This window comes from Diabrotica virgifera, chromosome 6, assembly GCF_917563875.1.
Source record: "Diabrotica virgifera virgifera chromosome 6, PGI_DIABVI_V3a".
NCBI classification, from domain to species: domain Eukaryota; kingdom Metazoa; phylum Arthropoda; class Insecta; order Coleoptera; family Chrysomelidae; genus Diabrotica; species Diabrotica virgifera.
The window spans coordinates 227180188-227205686 of NC_065448.1; the positions used below are offsets into that span (position 1 = coordinate 227180188).

The following is a 25499-nucleotide window of genomic DNA, read 5'->3' on the forward strand; positions in this document are numbered from 1 at the left end:
CATTAGGGTCTGAGGGTACATATACACACACCCAAACTTATATGGAATCATCTGATATTTCTTACTATTTCGTGCGAATTTAAAAAAACGAACAAACGGAGACAAACAATATTTATTTTAAAGCAATTTAGTAACAAATACATAACAATTAAATAAAACAGTAGAGTGTTTAACAAACAAATTAAAAGTAGTTGTTTTAAAGTCAATAGCATACAAAACTTCAATGTAAAACGAATAATGTTTAAATTGATTTTAGTTTTTTTTTTGTATTTTGTGGTAGTCAGTGCTATCACCTCTAGTCCTTATGCAAGCCTCAGTTTGCGTGGGCACGCTCCTAATCAAATTATCAACATTTTGTTGTGGTAGGTTGCTCCATCCTTAAAGAGCAGCTTGTACTAGCCGTGCGGTGTTTTGTGGATTATCCCGGCGAGCTCTAATTTTTCTTTTAAGCATATCCCACAAATACTCGTTGTGGATACCTTGTGCTTCAATGATATCTCTAGTCATCATTATGAAATTACAACATAAAGATCCTTCCCTTCATATAAAAATAAGCAAATTGAATGAAGCTGATTTGACGAATAAATATTGGAAATACAAGAATTCACCTCCATTTTGTGAAGCTTTTCGCAGTATGTCAAACTTTGATGTTACTTCAAATCCAGACGAAATCTTAGACTTCCTTCTTTATTACATTTGGTAAAAGTAATTATGCCAAGTTATCATGAAAATGCAGCTATCAATCATAACACCTTAAGAAGAATCTTGGACGTTTTTTCGGAGTCTATAATTATCTACACAGATGCGTCGAAGTCAACATTTGGCACTGGATGTGCCTTTTATGTCCAATCAAACAATACAGAGAAAATGTATAAAATTTCTCAATATTCAGTGCTGAAGCAATTGCGATTTATGAAGCTTTATTATATTTTATGAATACAGAAAATAAGTCTACAGTAATTGTTTCTGACTCACTTTCCGTACTGAGAGCTATTCAGACAATAATATTTCCAAGTCATAATTTAAACAACTATATCTTCCAAATTAAAAAAATACTTTATGAAATCTATAAAAAACGAAGAGAAGTGCATTTCCTAGGGGTTAAAACACACACAGGTATCACCTGTAATGAACATGTTGATTTATTAGCAAAAAAGCCATCACACATAGATCGTTAACCGGACATAAACCTTCTAATCCAGATAAATGTGCAATTGTTAAAAATGAAGTTAACGAACAATGGAGACGAACATGGAACGAATCTAGCAAACATAGTTCCTCTCAATATGCGATGATTCAATCTAAAGTGCCTACTGAGTACTGGTTTAAAAATTATTCCGCTCCCCGCAGATATATAACTTCCATTATTAAAATAAAATTTGGGCACGCCTGTTATCCTTTTCATTTGGCGAAAATTAACATTTTATCTTCAAATCTATGTCTAGACTGTCAAAAAGAGGGAGACTTAAATCATATATTTTTTGAGTGCTCCAAGTATACTCAACAAACGAATAAACTAATTGAAAATTTATTAAAATATAATATATTTCCACCTTATAATTTATGTTACCTACTTTCTCTAAATAGGAAAAAAATATATGACTGTTTATTGGAATTTATTTGTAAAAGTAAAATCAACCTTTATGCATTATCCACAAATGATTATTTACCTTTGTTTTATCCCAGATGTATTTACTTTCTATCCGCGACTTAGTCTAGTTATGTCTAAACAAAATGTCTTGAAGGGTCCCTAGACGAGAAGAAGCAAGTGACCCTGTCTTATTCCTACCTTAACTCCTGAATAAAATAATTGCAATATTAACAACCACCTTTACGGTAACGTTTCCATACTTTCTTATTTTTGTTTTGTTTTATATTTTTGAAATGTATTTAGATTTTAAAATATACTTATTTTGACTGGCTGAGTGGCGACAGCCCATGCAAAAAAAATAACGATTTGCCTCTTTGTATAGTAATCGTTACTTTCGGTATCCGTAAGTAAAGAGTACTTTGTAACGAATAGATACTTTTTCTCGGTCGGCAGCTATATGAAACCATTCCTGGACCCTTTGACTTGTATATTGTCTAATGTTACGCAGCCAGACAATTGTTTTCTTCCAACCCATCGTTTTCCGTCGATTTTGTCCTGAATGATCAACCAGAGTAAGCGATATTTAGGTCCTCTCATTCATGACCGAAGTTTTTTGTTTTAGTTGCACTAATTATTTATACGTCGTCAAAAGCACGTTTTTGTCGTCAAAAAAGCGAAACAAGAAAAATTAAATTTAATATACTGTATCTTTTTCTACAGCTGCATTTTATTAAAACCTATTCGATCTAATACTAAGAAAATACATAAGAAATCAAGGAGACTGATTCTCAAATAATGTTACATTAAAAGAATGATAATAGTGAGGGGGAGAAGTAGACCAACACTGTTGAGTTTAAGATCCTTTAAACAGTCCTTCAACCCTGTATAAGTGCACACACTTGTTTGTAGTAGCATAATGGAGAAGGATGGCAGAAAGAGACAGGAAGAGGAACAAGCAAAGGGAGTGTGAGGAAGGTCTGTCAACACTTATACTCGTTAGAATATGGTTTTTGGGTGAAATATGTTGTTGGCGAATTCACTTTGGCGGAGTTTATAGCTTCGGAGAGTAATTTCGGTTCACACAAATCTGTCTGCTTTTCGGGAAATTACTTCATTTTTACAGCGACTATTCCTAGGGGACGATGGAATTTACTGAAACCGATAAAGCTGTAACTGAGTGCTGGTCTAGGGAAATTGGGAAAATGTTTTATTTCAATTACATTCAGTTTATTGTGAATATTTCAATGCAAAAATAAAATACAGTTAGTAGTTTATATTCTACTATAAAGTGTTACCACAATTCTATAAAATTTATTCCATATGGTGTAACGATCCAAATAACTTTTATTTTTTTTAATTTCATTTGCTTAAGAACGGAACTACTTGTATGCGACCCTTTATATTATAAAAATTAGTATAGTTCCTATAAACGTACAAACGTTCTGTATCTTATAATTTCAAACGAAATGACATGCTATAATATGTCTTTGTTTATTCAGTCTTATTTGTATCTAATAGTGCTTTCTCAGTAAGATCTGCGTCTTAGAAACGTCGATTAGATAAATAGAATCTAATCATTTTTGTATTGAAAACTCTCGCTAAGTGAATTAAAAGTCCTTTTAAGCATTTGGCTGACTCCTATGCCAGATTCCTTAAAATTTTACCAATCACTCTCTACGTTTCGAGGCTTTATATCAATTCTTTGACACCTGTTTTTTTTACAATGGGTAGAATGCTAACCTGGCCCATCAAAGATTACCACACATCTTCAATACAACAGCCAAGACATACAACATGATAATATCAGCAGAAAAAACCAAATGTATGACAACATCTAAATAACCACTACGATGTAAAATCGAAATTGATGGGAAAATAATTAAGCAGGAAGCAAAGTTTAGATATCTGGGAATATATAATATAACCAGTTACGGTGATTTTGAACAAGAAGTATGACAACAAACTTAAAAGCAGGTAAAGTGGCGGGATCTCTTAATAATACAATCTGAAAGAACAAACATCTAAGACAGAACACAAAAGCAAGAATCTATAAAGCAGCAATTAGACCTACATTGACATACACGGCGGAGACAAGTCCCGACACATTTAAAACGAGACGCCTACTAGAAACAAAAGAGAGGAAAATACTTCGACGAATATCAGAGAAGTCTGTTGGATAGGGAGAGAAGCCAAAACATAAGATCATGCAATGTAGAAGATATAAATGAATGAGTGAAAAATCGGAAACAGGAGTGGAACGAACGGATGAGTAGAATGGCAGAGGATAGGTTAGTACGAATACCACGAGATAAGCCACCAAATGGACGAAGAACTATTGGCAGACCAAGAAAACGATGGTACAATAAGTTAAACAAATTTATAGGCTTATATTGAAGAACAAACAGGCTTTAAAACCAACATACAAGAAGGAAGAAGAAGAAGAAGAACTCGCTAGGTAAGAAACATGAGAGCGGGATGCGATCTAAGACACAACGTCGTATGGGTTGTATCGCAAAAATGAATTTTTGGGATATCATTACCGAACTAGATCTATGAGGGGTTTACTCAATTAAAAGAGACAAGCCATACCGACTTTTTGGCCGGTTTGAGCGGTTGCTTCTTATTTGAAAGCATCTATATTTCTGAATAAAAAATATTTTTGGCAGTAGTGTTGTTTAGTGACAGTATTTAGCTAATGAACACGCCTTTGGCGGAGTTAATAGCTTCGGAGAGTAATTTCGGTTCACACAAATCTGTCTGCTTTTCTGAAAATTACTTCATTTTTACAGCGACTATTCCTAGGGGACGATGGAATTCACTCAAACCGATAAAGCTGCAACTGAGTGCTAGTCTAGGGAAATTGGGAAAATGTTTTATTTCAATTACATTTAGTTTATTGTGAATATTTCAATGTTAAAAGTAAAATACAGTTTGTCGTTTATATTATTCTATCATAAATTCTACTGCAGTTCTCTAAAATGTATTCCATTTTGTGGAATTATAACTTTCTAACCCTTAAAACTTTTGGTCAGCGCTTTACTAAGAGACATTATCTTTTGAGTGTTCATATCATTAACTGGCGTGTGTTTAGTCGAGTTAGAAATAGTCACTTTCTTTCTATTACTACGCACTATTTTTAAGTTTTTCTTATGTTCAAGTTTCATTAGTGAAAAAACCTACAGTTTGTGGTAAGTACAAATTATTCCTTATTAATTCATTTAAATATGATGCAAAAGAAAATATTTCTATCTGTATAGGGTTTCTTTCGACATCAGTTTTGGTACCTGAACCTGACCCTGTATAATTATTTAGTGTGCAGTATGACAAAGAACTAACAAACAAGGGAGAAGAACTAAACAAAAACCAATCAGAAAAACAATAAAGAGAAAAATATGGAACTGGTTGGGTTACACATTGACGAAAGAAAATACAAACATAACAAAACAAGCACTCAAATGGAATATGCAAATGGAATATGCAAATGCAATAGGAAAAAAGGAGAGGGCGAACAATCAAAACATGGTGAATAACCATTGAAGATAACTACAAAAGTATGAAGAAAACCTGGAGATAGATAGCTGACACTGCCAGAAATCTACAGCGTGGTACCACTTCACGGAATAACAGGATTGTATATACAGTGAGCACGTAAAGGTTGGAATAAATTCATTTTCTCGAAAATGGACGATTTTGGAAAAAAATCCCGAAACAGGTCAATTTTTAATTTTAAATTACGACTTTTTGGCATACATATCATACTAGTGACGTCACCCATTTGGGCGTGATGACGTCATCGATGATTTTTTTAAATGAGAATAGGGGTCGTGTGATAGCTCATTTGAAAAGTAATTCAATTATCTATTCAGTAATATAAACATTAACATAATTATTTATACAGGGTGCCGAAAAAATTATTTTTTGAATTATACTTATTGACATAAAAAGAAGAATATGTGTAATTTACTTAATTCAAAATACATTTTACTGCTCTCAAAAATAGAAAAAAATGTTTATTTGGAAAAAACCATTGCTTTTCGCTTAAATTAAATGCTCAAATTTTCAGGTGGCAGTTAGGTGGCTGCTTTAATATTGAATTTGCAAAAAACAACAGTTATTTGTCAAATAAACATTTTTTCCTGTTTTATGATACCCTGTATAAATAATTATGTTAATGTTTATATTACTGAATAGAGAATTGAATTACCTTTCAAATGAGCTATAACACGACCCCTATTCTTATTTAAAAAAATCATCGATGACGTCATCACGCCAAATGGGTGACGTCACTAGTATATATATGACAGAAAGTCGCAATTTAAAAATAGAAATCGACCTGTTTCGGGATTTTTTTCCAAAATTGTCCATTCTCGAGAAAATGAATTTATTCCAACCTTTACGTGCTCTCTGTATACATAAATCGTTTGGATTTAATATGTACGGGAAAGTCGGTTATTGGTGCGCACCTAAGGCTAATTCCTGATGCGCGCAATTACCCGACGCGCATTAATATCCAACTCTCCCCTACTCATAAATAAAAAGACCCATAATAATGGAGCTTGTATTATAAATTACTTTCAAATAGTTGTATTTTATTTTCTATACTTAATTTTCCCGTAAAACTCGCAAGTTTCAGCGTTGAGAAGTTTTTAAATAAAATCGTCATTAAGTGCACTGAGGCGGGTGAAGTTTTAATAAGCAACTCCCTCCTAATTAAGCAAACTTCAGGAGAAATAACTATTCTCGTTAAACTTTATATCTAAGATAGACAGTATCTTTATTGTTAATACAAAATTGGTATGTTTTGAGGAAAACTCAATTTAGTTGGTGCAAGTTTTATCAAGAAACAGGTGTTGTTAAACGGGGAAGACGACTTAAACTACGGAAACTGTGAAAATACAAATTTTAAACTACAGTTATTTTTAGAAAATATTAGCTCTTTGAAATATAAATTTTGTCAAGAGTTTCAATGATAATTGCTTTTAAATGCCAATATGACTGCGACATTATATTAGTAGTTCCTCCTTATCCTTTCTTGAGTCCTTATCGGCGCGTGGTGATACTCTAAAAATAATTACTTCAAAGAAATCAAAGTTCGAATAGAGAAAGCACGAACAAACTTCAATAAAATGAGAAAGGTACTTTGTGCAAGAGAACTGACATTAAACTTGAGAGTTAGGCTGGCAAGGTGTTATATTTTCTCAATTCTGCTTTACGGGATAGAAGCATAGACATAGAAGCGTCGACTACTAAATTTTGAAAGCATTTGAACTGTGGGTGTATAGAAGAATCCTGAAGATGTGATGGACCAAGCATGTAACAAACAACGAAGTCACGAGAAGAGTCAACAAAAGAATGGAAATATTGGAAACCATCAAGACACGAAAGCTGCTATACCTGGGTCATGTTATGCAAAATGAGAGATACAACATACTTCAATTAATTATATAAGGGAAAATCCAGGGCAACGGAAGTGTAGGAAGGAGAAGAATGGTACGGATGCACATCATCGAACTATTCAGAGCAGCAGTATTTAAAATCAGAATAGCCATGATGATTGCCATCCTCCGTCGCAAGGATGGCAAGTAAAGAATAAGTTAAGATCTAACCTCAAAAATTGAGCCACGGCTTTGGTAATAAAATGAACTTGAGAACCAGAGTCCAAAAACACTCGACAAGTTTTGGCTTTTCTGTGACAGTTTACGATATCTATCACTGCGGTAGGTAATACGACTTCCGCAGACACATGAGTATTGATAGTATGACCAACTTCAATTCAGTCGCATTCGGAACAAGCTTGAAAATATGTGCCTGAAATTCGAGACATTTCAATACAATGAAAATCGAGCAATTTTTTTATATTATAGAACTTTAATATCATCATTTTTATGTTGACAATGATATTTTTGATGGGATTAAGCCGCAATTTATTGTAATGATAATTACATTTTTGTTAGTTTTTGACGTTTTGATTTCCAATCCGGACATCCTTTAGGACGAAAAAAAAAATATTTATCAGCGATAATTACATCGCTGCATGAGTATGAAAATTTAGGATATAGGTCTGGATCTCGCGTATGAAAAAAAAGTTGATTAATAGCAAGCTGAAATTTTTTTAATAGCTTAAGGGTGTCTAGTCGGACAAACATTGATGTATGGGAACACTGGAACAGGGGAAGCTTTAATTGTGGAACAGGTTAAAAATGTGGAACGTCAGACTACGACTACGAAAAAGTGCCATGTATTTTTTCGGACAGAACTTCCAATTAATTTGTTACCCTTTCATTAAACTATCCTGCAAAATCAGATTGCTATTTATCACCAACTAGGCATTTTAATGAGTGGAACACGTAGAACATGTCAAATGACAGGAATTATGACAGGTGACAAATAGCAGTCTGATTTTTGCATGAGAGTTTAATGAAAGGGTGACAAATCAATTGGAAGTTCTGTCCGACAAATTACATGGGACGTTTTCGTGGTCTGACGATCCAGATTTTTAAATTGTTCCACAATTAAAGCTTCCCCTGTTCCAGTGTTCCCGTACATCAAACTTTGTCCAACTAGACACCCTTAAGCTATTAACAAATTTTCAGCTTGCTATTAATCAACTTTAATTTTTATACGCGGGATCCAGACCTAATAGCATTAGTTGGATCCGCGTTTATTGTATCTGTATTGTTGTTCGAAGTTTTTTTTTGTTTATTGAAATGCAACAAGGTGTTGTGTTTTTCAAGGCAAGTGCCGACAGTTTGAAGCGGTGCATTGCAAGGCGCGATGGTTTTTGCGTAAGCAAATATAGACACCATCCTGATATTTTAGTATTTTTAGATATGTATTTTTTATTTTATATTTTCTGAAAACTAAAATTTACCAAATAACGTTAAAATTTACAAACATATATTCTTAATTATAAAATTAATTAAACCATAAAGAGAGGAAAAAATTTCATTTGTTTAAATTTACCCACTTGCAGAAAGATAATTGCTGCAACCAATATTAAATCCTGCATAAACGTTCACAACCACTAAGCATATCTACAATGATTATGATTACATTTCAAGAAGTTTCATATAAACTTCGGTTCTTGTTCAGCAAACAATAATACACGAAGCATTTCGTGAATTATTCGATGGATGCGTCAGTTGCGACGAAACATACAGATATATGCAAACAAATATGCGAGCCTTTTGAATTTTCGTTGAGTTGTTCCAACCAGCCTTTCCTTATTCCCCGCAATGCAGACGAATTTCCATACCCAAGTGGAGGCAAGAAAATTAATGTGGCCTAGTAAATTACGCTTTATATTCAGAGATAGACTTTTAACATCTTTAACAGTTTTCTATTCTATTAGGAATCGAATCGATAAGTGATTTAAATTCTTGTGAATGCAGCTAAGTTGCATTCAAAGTGGGAATCGAGATAAGGATTAGAATATGTGAGAAGATTAAAGTTTTTCAGTCAGGGTCGGATCGACCTAGACTCCAAAAGATGTCTCTTGTTGTTAAAACAGAAGATCGTAATTTATTTCCAGAGATGTCTAGGAATAAAAAATTATTACAGAGCAGAACAGCCTAATGGAATAAATTCTTCTTCTTCTTTTATTAGGCCTCTTGGCCTGTTCCTAACCGATTTTGACTTTGTATTCCTAGCTATAATGTTGACTGCCAGCTATCTCGCCACCTTTTAAAGGGCCTTCCTATTGGTCTCTTGCCTGTTGGCTTCGAATCCCTGACTATACGGGCTATTCTCTCGCTGTCCATTCTCGTCACCTGCTGATTCCACTCTCGTCTTCTCTGTCTTTCTCACCGTACTATATCTTGTATGTTACGGAGACCTCTTATTTTGTCGTTCGGTATTCTGTCTCTCAGTGTTTTCCCAATTATTGACCTTAACGTTCTCATTTCTGATGTTCTCAGTATCCTCCCTATCCTCTTGGTTTCTGCTGTGTCACATCTGGTTTCTATCGCGTAACGTCACGATCGGTTTTACACATGATTTGTATATGCGTACTTTTCCTTCCAGCGTCATATCTTTGTTTCTCGAGATGACATCCCTCAAACATCCTGACACGTAATAATTGGCTTTATTTGCTTGCTTTCGGACGCTGTCTTTAACATCTCCATAATTACATATTTCGACTCCCAGATATTCGAATCTCGAGACTTGTTCAATTAGTTCGTTGTTAATTACTAATTTGCATCTTATGAGTTTCCTTGGCACTACCAGGGATTTGGTCTTAGCTGTTGATATTTTCATGTTGTAGTTCTTCGCCACTGTATTGAAAGTGTGTGCCATTCGCTGTAGGTTATCCTTGTCATCGGAGATTAAGATTGCGTCGTCAGCATAACAGAGGATTTTTATTTGTGTTTTTTTTGCCACCTTATATCCATTTCCAGTACTTTTTTATATTTTCTATGATTTTGTCCATTGCTAAATTAAAAAGCATGGGCTCAAGCTATTCCCTTGACTGATTCCCGGGTTGATGTCTACTTCCGATGTTAGTTTATTCTCGACTTTTATTCTGGTTTTGTTCTTCGTATTAATGTCGTTAATTATCCTTATTATCTTGTGGAGCCGATTTTTCTCCTTTAGCGATCTTAGCACCTCTTCCAATCTTACACAATCGAAGGCATTAATCAGATCTCTAAAGCACATAAATGCAGGTTTATTATATTCCAGTGCTTTCTTAAATAAATTCGATAATAAATAAATGAGGGCTTTTTAAAAAACGCTCGGATACTTCTATCGGAGTATCACGTAGCAGTGGCCACTAATAACCTAGACATATCGCATACCATCATCATCATCAACAGATATTCCATCCATCGTCGGATGTAAGCCTCCCTGAGGTGTGTCCATTCATATCTGTTGGATGTTTTTTTGCATCCATTCGTGGTCAGCCATTCGCTTGATGTCATCACTTCATCAGTCCATCTTGCTTGAGGTCGGTCTCTATTCTTTTACTTGCCTTTGGTCACCACTCGAGAATTCGCTTTGTCCAACGGTTGCCTTCCATTCTTCCTATGTGTCCTGCCCAGGATCAGATCTGTTACTTTTGATCGCCTTCTTATCTTCATTGGACTTGTGACCACTGAGCTTAATGTTGCGCATTCTCCGTTCCATAGCTCTCTGAGTCACTTGAAGTTTGTGGACTACACTGTTGTTAAAAGCCCAAGTTTCAGTTCCGTATGCCAGGACTGGCAACTGATTTTTGCCTTTAAAGTGTTTGGCAAGTTTTATTTATTTAAAGTTCTATTTTTTGTCCTAAATATACATATACAGGGTGTTAGTAAATAAGTATGAAAAATTTTAAGAGCTAATTCTACATGAAAAATTAATACCAGTTTGCTTTATAAACATATGTCCGCAAATGCTCAATTTCGGAGATACGGGGTGTTGAAATTTTTATTTCAAACTGCCAATTTATTTATTGCTCTAAGACCAGTTGAGCTATGAAAATGAAATTTGGTGAGTCTTAGGAAGTAGTTATTACGAATGTTTTGACATACAACTTAGAATTTTGTATTCATCATTGGCGCGCCTACGGGCAATGGTCTGAATTATTTTAAAGAAAAAAATAGTACGCCACTGAGATATTTCGTATTAAAAATTATTTTTATATTCCACGTCTAATTTATGATAAAAACATTTCTTACCTTTTTTTCATATGATGCACCGTTTTTATGCAGAAAAATAAAACATCTTGGCGCGTATTTTTCATTTCTTAATACATCATCAAGATCTATCCAATATAATAATACTAAACTAGAACAATAACAGAAAATATTAATAATAAGATTTCAACTAGGTGCAAAGCTGCAAGAAATGTTTAAAATGATCTCCTTTGCAGATAACAGAAGAATTTTATATTCATCATTGGCGCGCGTACGGGTAATTCTGAATTTTATGAAGAAAAAAATAGTACGCCACTGAGATATGTCAAACTAAAAATCGTTTTTGAATTTCTCGTTCAATTGACGACAAAAAATCTTTCTTTCCTTTTTTTCACACGAGGCGCCGTTTTTATACAAAAAAATAAAACATCTTAATTACCAAGTATTTGAGGTAGTTTCCTTTTGCATAGAAACAGTTCAAATACTTTGTAAACGTTAAGATGTTTAATTTTTTTTGCATAAAAGCGGCGCCGCATATGAAAAAAAGGCAAGCAAGATTTTTTGTCCTCAATTGAACGAGGAATTCAAAAATGATTTTTAGTTTGACGTATCTCAGTGGCGTACTATTTTTTTCTTCAAAAAATTCAGACCATTACCCGTACGCGCGCCAATGATGAATATAAAATTCTTCTGTTACCTGTAAAGGAGATCATTTTAAACATTTCGTGCTGCTTTGCACCTAGTTAAAATGGTATTGGTAATATTTTCTGTTATTGTTCTAGTTTAGTATTATTATATTGGATAGTTCTTGATGATGTATTAAGAAATGAAAAATATGCGCCAAGATGTTTTATTTTTCTGCATAAAAACGGTGCATCATATGAAAAAAGGCAAGAAAGGTTTTTTATCATAAATTAGACGTGGAATTTAAAAATAATTTCTAATTCGAAATATCTCAGTGGCGTACTATTTTTTTCTTTAAAATAATTCAGACCATTGCCCGTAGGCGCGCCAATGATAAATACAAAATTCTTAATTGTATGTCATAAAATTCGTAATAACTATCTCCTAAAACTCACCAAATTTTATTTTCATAGCTCAACTGCTCTTAGAGCAATAAATAAATTGGCAGTTTGAAATAAAAATTTCAACACCCCGTATCTCCGAAACTAAGCATTTGCGGAGATATGTTTATAGAGCAAACTGGCATTAATTTGTCATGTAGAATTAGCCCTTAAAAGTTTTCATACTTATTTACTAACACCCTGTATACTACTCAACCTTTTCTATATTATTGTTGTACAGAGCTATATTCCCATTTATATCTAGAGATTCGTTGGTTAGATATTTAATTTTTGCTCGGTTTATTTTTAAGTCTGTTCCTTTTGATTTGGTATTTATATATGAGGCTAATGGGTCTATAGTTTTCTAGTTCGTATTTATTTCCCTTCTTAAATATATTATAAGAGCATTTAACCAAGCTGTGGGTACTTCACATATTTCTATACATTAGTCAAATATAATTTTTAATATTTTTACGATGTGTTGTCCTCCAATATCCTATACAGAGACTCCCGGAATGACATAGAATACGAGCGCGTAAACAACTACAAAATGCGTTGGAATTCCTTCGGCAGCATAACCAAAACCAGCTCCAAACAAAAGAGGTTATTGCAAAGATTTAATAAGAACCTGATATATTTGTAAATTCTGTAAGTCTTCGCTGTGTATTGTACATATTATAACAGCATGCTGCAGAGATTGTGCTGACCAAATATGTGATTATCAATATCTTATGTATGGACTTCGAAATAATTTGATGGTTCCTGATGGAACTGGTTTGATGGTTTGTACATTGTTGTATATCTTCCTTGTTTTTTATAAATATGTACTAATGCACTGCTTATTCATTTGTTAGACATTTGTCCAACTTAAATAATTCTATGAAATAAACCTGTTAAGGTAGAATTCCGCACCAAGCGACCGAGACAGGAGACCGCGACAGGCGACAGATAGGCGAGGTCTCCCCACAACTGCTCTCAATGCAATTATATCAGGGTAGTTCTGCAGCCCGCGACCGAGACCAGCGACCAACTATCGTCAATCGCGACCTATCTGTCGCCTGCCGCGGACTCCTGTATCGGTCGCTTGGTGCGGAATTCTACCTTTAGCCAACTTTTTCCTGTCTCTTCAAATAATGTTTACACTTTTCCAGAAATATGATCTAAATGGTTCAACTGCTTTACATTGCTTTATTTTTTGAATTTCTTGGACCTCTTCTGCGAATTTTGTATTTGTACATATTTGGTATTTTGGTGACTATTGCTGTTACTGTCTCCTTTAACAATTCATTTCTGCTTTCTCTTGCTAACCTCATATCTGTTTCTAGCATCATACTGAGTGGCACCAGAGCTTTGAAATGATGCACCGCAGACCATATTTATACGGTGAATACTTGTAGCAGATGTAAATAAAAAAATATTTTTAAGAAACGCTTTTCTTTAGTTACGAGTGACTAAAATTAAACATATTATAAAAAATCAACCAAAAGGCAAAAAACAAAAAAAAAATTGAAAAAATCTAACACATTCGTCAAAGAAAAGCGTGGCGCGTCTTCATCGAATAAACGGTTTTCGCACCACGCTTTTCTTTAACGAATGTGTTAGATTTTTTATTTTTTTTTTATTTTTTGCTTTTTAGTTGATTTTTTTATAATATGTTTAATTTTAGTCACTAGTAACTAAAGAAAAGCGTTCCTTAAAAATATTTTTTCATATTTTTTTAATTTTTACTTTTTAGTCTTACACTTTTCAAACATTAAAATATACGTCATATTTATTAAAATATGTATAAAACATATGATGTACAAACATGAAAAGTAGTCGGAATCAGCAAAAAAATTGAAATTTTATTGTTTATTTATCCAGCATAACGTAAACAATTAACGTAAAAAGTGAAATTATGTATAGTTCATATAATTAGCTACAATCTGTAAAAGTTTCATGTTTCTTCATTGTAAGAAACAAGAGAATTTAAGCATTTTCCGTTAAAATCGTTTTTTATTTAAAGAATTAATAAACAAAAACATTTTTTATTGACTATTCGTGTATTGTTTCCGCGAATGCATATGTCTGCAAATTTTTAGTCATTTGCATTGAAGAAAAGGCAGTCAAATTAACGTCCAAAGATTTGACCCAAACGATTGAACTAAAGAAAAGCGTTTAATTAATTAATACTATACGACAAAACGTCTCTACCGGTGGTTTTTCTAAGACTACGATAAAACACGAATTTTTTGAATTCGAGTTTTGGTTGAAGTTTTGTTTCCTATCGTATTGAAATTTGACACGAATAAATGCCGATTTACGTGTATATAAACAAATGTATGAGCGTTCAAAATTTAAAATTTTATTGTTTATTTACGAATCATAACGTAAACAATTAACGTAAAAAGTGAAGTTAGGTATAGTTCATATCATTAGCTACAATCCGTAAGAGTTTCAAGTTTCTACATTGTAAAAAACAAGAGAATTTAAGTATTTTCCATTAAAATCGTTTTTTTTTATTTAAACAATTAATAAACATAAAAAAATTATTGACTATTCGTGTATTATTCCCGCGAATGCATATCGCACCCTCAGTGCAAGACTGCAGTAACTCAAAATTTTATGAAAATGAAGTAATCCTGGAATTCGATTGTAAACATGCATATATATCCCCTGTAAAACTTTGGTAACTTTCAAATGCTTAATGGGCTAAATATTACAACAACAGTTTAACTATTTTGCGTTTTTGAACATAAGTTCCGTGCAAAACTGTTGTAACTCTAATGTAACAGAGTTACAACAGTTTTGCACGGAACATTGCAACGGATTCGATAACAAGCAATAACAAGCAATGAAAAAAAATAAGATATTTGTTATTTTAATATCTACAGTAAAACCTGTCAATAACGGTCACTAAAAATGACAGAACTATTGGCCGATATAAAAAGGTGGCCGCTAATACCAGGTTTTGTAGTCCACAAATTTCGGTTTGGGGAACTTTGAAACTGGCCGGCTAGTTTAGGTGGCCGGTTTTGACAGGAGGCCGTTAACACAGGTTTTACTGTATATCTGTGGTGTTTAATTTTAATATACAGCATTTAATTTTATTCATATATATTATGTCGACGTAATCCATTAACGGCTGAGACAATAAACAAATATTTTCGAGACCAATCTATTCATGTAAATTTTATGTCCTTTGTGTGATACAGTAAAACCTGTGTTAACACCTGTCAAAACCGGCCACCTGAACTAGCGGGCCAGTTTTAAAGTTCCCCAAACCAAAATTTGTGGACTACAAAACCTGGTATTAGCGACCACCTTTTTATATCGGCCAATAGTTCTTTCATTTTTAGTGATCGTTATTGACAAGTTTTAATGTATTATATTTATTTTCCATAAGATGTGTGCGATGTCGTTTGACCATTTATTTGTTAGATTGGATTAAAACCACATAAATTAAAACTAATTATTTACGATCAAAAAGTATTTTTCTCATGAAAGGAAAAACAGTTATCTTAAAACTTGTGTATTGACAATACTGAGAGGTCAAAAATATCTATTCTCAGAAAACTTGCCAAAGAACAGGCAAAAATTCAAATGGCCAAAAAGAAAGATTTGGTATACTTATGCCATTCGGGTATGATACCAGAAGCCCACCATAGTTTTTATACAGTAAAACCTGTGTTAACGGCCACCTGTCAAAACCGGCCACCTGAACTAGCCGGAAAGTTTCAAAGCTCCCTAAACCAAAATGTGTGGACTGCAAAACCTGGTATTAGCGGCCACCTTTTTATATCGGCCAATATTTCTGTCATTTTTAGGGACAGTTATTGACAAGTTTTACTGTAAAAATATTTTGGCACAAGATGATGTACGAGAAGAGGACAACAACTTCGGTAAAACCTGTCAGCAATGGACACTAAAAAAGAAAGAACTATTGGCCGATATAGAAAGGTGGCCGGTATTGCCAATTTTTGTAGTCTAGAGATATACATATTTGGTTTGGGGAATTTTTAAACGGGCCGTTAGTATAGGTGGCCGATGTTGGCAGGTGGCCGGTAACACAGGTTTTACTGTAAAAGTAAATGTGTCTACACTTTTTACAATTTTCTCCGTGCAAAACTGTTGTAACTTTGAAATTCTACTACTAAATGTGTAGTGATTAACAATTTTTTCCGTGCAAAAGTGTTGTAACTTTGAAATTCCTAATTTTTTGCATTAATATTATTTTATTTAAATTTCTATTTTTGGTTAATGTAACATAGGCCGAAAGGCATGCAAAATCACAATTAAATGTTAATTTTTCTTAAAACTTGTGTCTTATTTCACCGATATTAGCAAGAAAATAAACAAAATCGTCTTTATCTCGAAACTTACTTATTTTGACTTACTGCAGTCTTGCACTGAGGGTGCGATATGTCTGCAAATTTTTATTCATTTGCATTGAAGAAAAGTCAGTCAAATTAACGTCTAAAGATTTGATGCAAACTATTGAAGTAAAGAAAAGCGTTTAATAAAAACTAATGAATTTGTTAGACTGTACAAAATTGGACAAATATCGACATGTTTGGACATTTTTCTTATAATTTTAATGCTTACTCAAATAGTGTAGATTTTGAAAAACAAAATCATATTTATATACATTTTTTCTTTGTTTTTCAGTTTCTGTCTTTGAAAATACCTTTTATATAGTTTATTGTGTATTTCCCATTTTTTCCAATTTGTACAGCGGTATTATAATTTTTCTCATATACACGTACAAAAATAAAATGCAAACTCAAATGTCGGTGAATGCCTTTCTCAAGAGCCCCGCAAAACAAACTCAAGAAGGCGTCGATAATTCAGTTGCCGGTCGTGGACTTCAAGTGCACATGAAAAAAGAGAAGAAGGCAGGAAACGAAAAAATATGGAGCGTGTTTATTGAAAGGTCTGTAGCATCTGAATGGAATTCGAGGTTGGCTCGTTGAAAGTGGAAGTTGCGACGTAAACGTATACGATTTAGAAAAGTGCTTCTGGCCCCTAGATATTGCGATGGTTTCGGAATAAATAAGGGATGAAGCCAGGGATAAACTTGTTTATGCTGGTATGTAAATTAGATTCGTTCGACCCTTGCTGCAGAGTGAGAGTTAAGTATTTGTGTCATTAGTTGATTCCTAAAAATTGCAAGTGATTGCGGCTCACAGGTGAATAAACGCTTAGTTTTTTTTCATCCTTTTTATTGCTATTACCAGTCTCTTCAATTGCGCACAACCACCCTACATGCGACACAAGATATACACGAAATTTTTGATTTTCTCAGTCTGACTGAACTAAAAATTTGGCCAAATCCCATCTTAGGAAAAGACTCTCCCATCCATATGTCAACCATCCATTTTGGTCCAAGGGTGTGGATTTTAAGGCCATTCCCATTTAGGGTCTGTTTTTCGTTCTCGTCCCCAAAACTCCCAAAAATTTTGACAAGTTAAGTCGGATCTTTGCGGCTTCCGATAGTAGTGATCATTACCTTTCCAACACATGTCTAATTTTAAAAATCGGTTATAACATTCAAAAGTTACCTAGCTCAGAAATGTGACTCAATTTATATTTAAAAAAGGGAAAATGTTTGTGGATATGTATGTATGTATGTGTGTGGAAAAGTTAAACCGATCTGGATTTTCTTTTCCGTGTTTCAAGAGGTTATGAGGGTCGATTTAGAACCGGTTTAGTTTGTGACTTTTGACCAACCATAAGCCAGCTATAGAACTGGTTAGGTACAAAACGGCATATTTTTGGGGTTATATATCTTAAGTTCAAGAAGAGGCAGAAGAACCGCAAATACAACAAATCAATAGTGTTGAGTTAAGATTTCAAATGGTGCCTAAACGGTTAGGATGTCAGGATTAGACATACACACTGCTCAGTATAGCCGAAAAACTGAAAAACAAAACTTTGAAAATTTTGGTTTTTCGACAATTACTCAAAATTTCAACATACGTCAGGGCTTCCCAAACTTATTCGTACTGTGACGCCCTTGAGATGTTGCTATTTTTTTGCGACGTTCCTCAACCTAACGCCCAATAAAACTTACTAATTTTAGTAAGTACTAGTCTAGTAACAAGTTACAGTTATAACAAAAAAACTATTTGAACATTTATATTTTTATTAGAAATTAAGAACTCAATCAAAACATAGGCACAAAAATAAAAAGGGGTATTTTTTTAGTAACTGGCTGGTTAATGTGAGGGATATGCTTGCTTTTTTGAGGACAGCTTATGAAACTGAGGCTCCAATTTGGAAATGGCCACTCTCATTCCTTTTTCTAATTTTATGTTTGACCTGTACTTGTTTTTGATTCCTGCGACTGCAGACAAGTCCGTTTCGCACAAGTAAACAGATGATGTGGATAACTGGAAAGGGTTTCTGACCCAGTCATATTACTCCAGATCTTCGGAACAATATTTCTCAAGGTGTTCGCTCAGTGATAACGTGTGTTGTGTAAACATATTTTTTAAAGAGGGATCGAGGATTTCTATTGATTTTTCTTGTAGAATACCTTGTCAAGCAAGGAAACAGTCAATTTCTTGATCTTCTAATTTTCTCTTCCATAAGAGCAACTTCTTCTGAAACCCAGTAATTTTATCTGCCAATTGCAGGAAATGAGTATTGTAATAAATATATTTTCTGTATTAAAAGTCCGTTCTGACACGTGACGCCCCTGGGACAACTAGGCGACGCCCCAGGGCGTCACGACGCACAGTTTGGGAAGCCCTGCTCTATCTGTAACAACTATATACCATGGCCCACGGGAGACAGTCTGTTTCTTAATAAACGTTTGCATTTAGTAAGCTTACATGGGCAAATTAATGACAATGACATAAAGTTGACTGTATTTCAATTACATTGAACATTAACTGTCTAGAAAATGATTGATCGACTCTCACCTTATATGAAATGGAATAAAAGAAATAAAAGAGTTATACAATTTGCCATTTATTTAAATAAAAATAAAATACAATACAAATTAAATTACAGAACAGTACGCAATTGCTTTGATTTTACTTTATCTTTATATTAATTCTTTTGACCAAGAATTAATACAAAGATTCTTTTCTACTCGTTACTATCCAATACCCTAAGTAGGATATTGTTGTGTTTGTCGAATGATGAGTTTAAATTCCTTTATCAAAGATATACATACAGTATGTCCCAAGTTGTATCCATATGGAAAACTTTTTTATTATTAATTTTACGAAAAAAAGTTATTCTTTATAAAAAGCTCTGCATGGTCAAAACCTAAGATTTAACCATCAAAAATCAAATTTTTTGAATATTATACGGGGTATGTCAAACAGTTTAAATTTCACTCAAGAGTAAAGTAGCTTTATTTTTCACAATATTGAAAATTGCTATTATTAAAAGTTGTTTGGAATTAAAAACTGTATTCTAGTATGCAATTACATCCTTCTAATTGAAAAATTTTTTTTTTTGAAAAATTATGGAAAACTAACATTATTTTCAGTTATTTTAATTCAGATAACTCTTTTATTATTAATTTTACGAAAAAAGTGATTCTTAATAAAAGTTCTGCATGGCGTAAAATTTAAAATACAACCATCTTATGTCAAATTTTATCAATTTTATACGAGGTATGTCAAAAAATATGAATTTCGCTCGAGAGTAAAATACGTTTATTTTTCACAATATCGAAAATTGTTATTATGAAAAGTTATTTAGAATTAAAAACTATGTTTCAGTATGTAATTACATCCTTCTATTTGAAATATTCTGAAGTATAAAGGTACTTTACTTTTGATCTAAATTTATCCTTTTTGACATACCTCGTATAAAATTGATAAAAATTTGATATAAGATGGTTGTATTTTAAGTTTTAGACCATCCAGAACTTTTTATTAAGAATCACTTTTTTTCGTAAAATTAATAATAAAAGAGTTATCAGAATTGAAACAACTGAAAAAATAATGATAGTTATCCATAATTTTTCAAAAAATTTTTTTTTCAATTAGAAGGATGTGTTTGCATATTAGAATATAGTTTTTAATTCCAAACAACTTTTCATAATAGCAATTTCCAATATTACGAAAAATAAAGCTACTTTACTCTTGAGTGAAATTCAAACTTTTTGACATACCTCGTATAATATTCAAAAAATTTGATATTTGATGGTTAAATCTTAGGTTTTGGACCATGCAGAGCTTTTTATAGAGAATAACTTTTTTTCGTAAAATTAATAATAAACTGTTTTCTATATGGATACAACTTACAGGGACATACTGTATATATATCGAAAAGGTAACATAATCTGTTTCGTGATTAACAACGCGACATGTGTGTCGGTGTCATAAACAATGTCAAAGAAACTTATTGTTCATTATGTTCAATCAATATATTAGAAACATACTGTTATTTGATAGTTAGCCGCGCTTTTTCAGCAAATTTTGGTTTGTTTAACCAATATCGCACACTCAGCACAAACGATGTTTAGTTTTAATAATTTGGGCCGACAAGATTTATTATATTATTATATTTTTTATCAGCTAAGCTAAGATGACATATATTTCTAAACGATTAGACGGCGGCTATTGTGGCGCCTATTATCAAAATCTGGACAATTAATTTCAGAGCGAAAAAATCGTCTGCTGGGAAACAATGTTTAAAATGTTTTATTTTTACATTATAGTTTTATGACCTCTGAGTACGTATCAAATGTGAGAAGTTTTCTTTTAATGGATATTTTGATTGGCTAGGTATGCATATGGTATTGTTCGTAATGCGTGTAAGTCCAATTTTCCAAATTTTTGTTACATATTTTTTGCGTCTCGTAGAGCCTCTATGCATCTAAGCATATACCCGAACTACCATACTCCCTAAAACGACATTCGGTCCTAAATGCAAGACGCAAGAGTCTCGCAGAGTCAGTCTTGTTCTTGCTGAAATCTTGCACGGTCAGTCTTGGACTTGGTCTTGCTAAAATTAGGCGGTCTTGGTCTTGGTCTTGGTCTTGCGAAAATTCAAGAACAAGACCAAGACTGCAAGACCAAGACCGATTTTGGGCAACACTACTCACCATTAGGGTGGAACGAAAAAGGTCAAAAAAATAAAAGAAAAGAAAAATTCTTGTGACTATCGTTTAAAAGTTGTGTCAGGTGATGAAAACAATTGGTACGAGAGCATTTTGAAATAAAAAAATATCTTGAGGTTCCATATTTGATTTGAAAAATGAAAAAACAAAAAAATTATTTTTGTCGAGAAAATCAATATGGCAAAAATTTCAATGATCGTGTCTTACCAACTAAGTGTGACATTCTAAAGTGCTTTCTCTTTATTCGTTATGAACTTAAGTTGGCAAATAATAATTAAGATCCATCTATCTCCGACGTCTTGAATGCCGTTGCAACGAAAGTAGAACAAATATGAATAAAAGCTTCTATTCCAACATTATCGCGTAAGTGCCTTCAAGATATGATTAAAAATATTTATACATAGTATCAAAATCTTAAGCGATAAGTACACAAACACACAGCAAGCATCTGATTCATAAATGGAAAAGATTTGTCAGTTTCGAAAGGTGTTGTAACAAAAACGAGGTTGTGTTGTGGCAGAATAGATATAGCTTTAAAGGGTAATTACTTATTTATGGAAGTTTCCTCCAAATAGGCTAGCTGGAAATTGAAGAGACTAAACAGTAGGGCTCAGGGAAGGATCAGGCCGTATTTGCACGCCCTAGTAAGACGGTACCTACTGAAATACTTGAATGATAAAGAAAATAATTTAATATAAGGAGTAATGACAAGAAAAGAACTATTGACCAAGAAGATATTCAGAAGTAGTGTTGAGCGCCAGGAAAGAATAGAATATATTGCTCTCCACGTGACCTATATTGCTGTACCTAACTAATACTATCAAAAAGGTAGGATAATAAAACATATAAGTATGTACAACCAACAAATTTAATGAAAAAAAAATACCTATAACCCCTATATACAATTTTATACAAACTAGCTAACTTACCGGACGTACTAGGCTAGTAAGCTCCTGTCGATAACGCAGGTTTTACAATATGAAAATATGTAAGAAATTAATTATATCCAACAGTGTGTACAACTTATGATTAAGGAAGGATACACGATTGGCTGACAATCCCGTATCTGATCGGAGGTGACAATGCCTAACCGATGAAATAAATTTTATTTAAATAGGTTATGAAATAAGGTTCTAAACCCCCGAATATTGTGCACAACACTCTTACAACAAGATGGTTTACAACCTTCAAACTATTGTAAACAAATGATAGAAACAGTGGAAAGATTTAATGTATCAAAATATTGAATGTTATTAGGTTAATTATATTTTAAGAAAAATGAAGATAAATTATTATTAACAGTTATTGACAAAAAGAGTAAAATTTAAAGGTATTATTAAATAAATTGACATGCAAATTCTATTTATAAAACCTGTCGCTTCCACACAAGTGAAGGTGTATTTCTCATCCAACCTCCTTCGAGGGTGATGATCGGAAGAGACCCAAGTACAGTATTTTCCAGGTTTTCCCAACCTTAGGGGTGGAGGGTACTTGTCTCGACGAGGATGTACTTCCTAGTACCGGAAACTCAACAAAAATTCCATGCCCATATCCAACAAAATTGACCCAAAATTCCCAACTTAGTATTTTTCCATTTAAAAGAATAAATTAATGACTACTTGGACTCTATCTTCTTCTCCAATGACTAAAAGAAAACAAAACCGGTGATTAGCTGGTTTCCTTTTAGTACACATGACAGAGGGCCTTTACAAAAAGGTACAAAAACCTTATCAGAACTTGACAGGAAAAAACTAAATAAAAAGTGATGTTTGGATGTGTATACGTGCCATATCATTGACCTTGGTATGACTTTCACTTAAAATAGACTTTTGAACACATGTAAGGAAGTATGTATTTGAACAAATAAATTTTAATATTGTAATAAAAGATTGCTTTACAGAATTAGCTAAATGAGAGAATGAAAATGTCAGGATTTTAAACTTATTTAGAGTGAAAAACGTAAATTTCAGAATTTTTTAATCTGTAGAACATTGATTAGACGTAGTGAAGCATGGAAAATTTACTTATTGCAGTGTAATATTTATTTTAGTATGATATAAATCTCGTCTTAGGAAAAGGTAAAGATGGTATGGTTTTTTTTTAGAAAGGAAAAAAAATAGAAAGATATTTTTACATACCCGGTGATGCTGTAAAAAGCAACGAAACTCCTCTCCTATACTTCACCAAAACCAAAAAAAAACACAACTTCTAACTTATATTCAGCATTCACATAAAACCAGATTTTAACACAAATTCTCTTCTAGATAGAATCACCGGCCATTGGAGATTGGAGATGTTATTTCTACCAAATCCTTCGAAAGAGTGAAGTCTTTCACTTCTGTCAACCACGTTCGGCGGAAAATCCTTGACAGATTGTAAACTTAACAATTCCAAAGTAACCAGATATTCCATCAAGTCGCACCGAAAATCAACGCAACACTTTAAACTACTCGTTGCATAGTTGGTTGTATACCTAGTTCCTATCAGAATAAATATTTTAGTAACGATTAGAACGCTTATCGTTACAGTGTGTATAAAGTTATTGAATATCGCGGCTTGCAAGTGAAACATGACTGGAACTGTGTGTATGTTGTGTGTACTTGTGATGAAATCAAGAAAGTACCACAAAATGAGAAAATTTTTCTTCAAGATCAACGATCCTGTCGAAAAATAGCAATTGGACAAGTGGATATTGCAGCATCTGCAGCAATAAGGTAGAAAATGGAAAAAACCATGAAGGCAAAGGCAAGTTCTCAAAAATATAATACTGACGAAATTATTCTTAAAGCATGTACCGTTGATTCCTCTAATCCTTCCATAAGTAGAAGCTTGTCTCGACTCAAATTATTCTGATGCAGATGATCATGAAGAAGAATTCATTGCTCCTTTGTCAACAGTTACAGTCCAACCATCTACGTCACAAATACTGCGGCACTTCACTTCAATCTCTAGTATGCTTATTTCATTGCAATGAGCTACCTTTACGCCATTTAATTCAACAGTTAGATGGACGCACCAGTGGACCACTTGGTTTTTCAGGGTCAATAGGGAAACTGCTGGAACGCTGTGAAGAGAAGGCTGTTGTCGATTTTGTCGCAATAGAAAACAACCTAGCAATATTATTATAAACAACAGACCTTAGTATCGATCCGAAGTACTTGTACCAAATCAGTCAAGCAGTTGCTGCGGGAAAATGTCCTAATGATTTGAGCCTTAAAAAACCTGGGAAAATATCACACGCAAGGTGGCTGACAGTTGATAATCGGTTGCTTCGATTGTATGTTGGAACTGAATGTACCAGCCCCAATTAATTATGTTAGTAAGTTTCATCCAAAAAGTGTATGCACCAGTTTGGTTCTATATAAAACTGCATCCTAATGGCGAATTATCCATTATTCACGATTTCTACCACATGACCAAAGAAAAATTGTCGATGTCGTTATCCAAAGGAATGCTTATTTTGCCCATCCCGAAAATGTATTACTCGGTATGATGAAAGATGAACGAAAACATATACGGGAGCTAGGACTACGCAGAGTGCCGAAAGCTAGAGAAGGTCAGAAAGAAAAAAGATCCGGAGATTCAAAATATCAACATTAAATTTTATTGCTGTAGATTATAATGACTTAATTTCTATTTCTCGATTCAAAGTTACGGCTCCTCTTTGCTAAAACATATTTCCAATGAAGATGTAAGGGATATGATTGATTCTGGGAATTACAACAACATAGAGGTCTTAAACTGCCCTTGTCAAACAAAATCCGTGAAAAGCACTGTTAAGTTAGTAACTGAAGCATCAGTTGCTGTTTGTGGAGCAGAATCAAGGGATGGCTTTATTCGTTCAAGGTTGCAGTCTAGAAATATTACGCCATTTTTTAACACAAAATCAGACTACCAATCTTAAAATGTAAAGTATATTGTATCATAAAACAATTATTTAGATTCAAAGAACTGATAAAAAAGTAATTTTTTAAATTTAATTTTTTTTTTTTTTCCAAAAATTTTAATTTAATATGGAACCTGAAGATAGGGTCCAATACAAAAAAGATTTCTTACAGTTTTACAGTCGAACCCGCTTATTAGAATCCCTCTTAAAGCAATATCCCGATTTAAGGAATAGAAACTTGAGGTCCCGAAACATTTATAGTAGTAACCAATGATCGGTT

The 25499-nt window shown here is 33.3% G+C and overlaps 1 long non-coding RNA gene across 1 annotated transcript; it reads right to left on the minus strand.

Annotated features, from left to right (window-relative positions):
* Positions 1 to 22183: 22183 nt before the first annotated feature.
* On the minus strand, positions 22184 to 23835 carry LOC126886763 (uncharacterized). The gene is made up of 2 exons (XR_007698764.1): positions 23472 to 23835; positions 22184 to 22978 (listed from the first exon to the last, which is right to left on the minus strand). It is a non-coding gene; the product is annotated as an uncharacterized LOC126886763 (long non-coding RNA).
* Positions 23836 to 25499: the final 1664 nt, after the last annotated feature.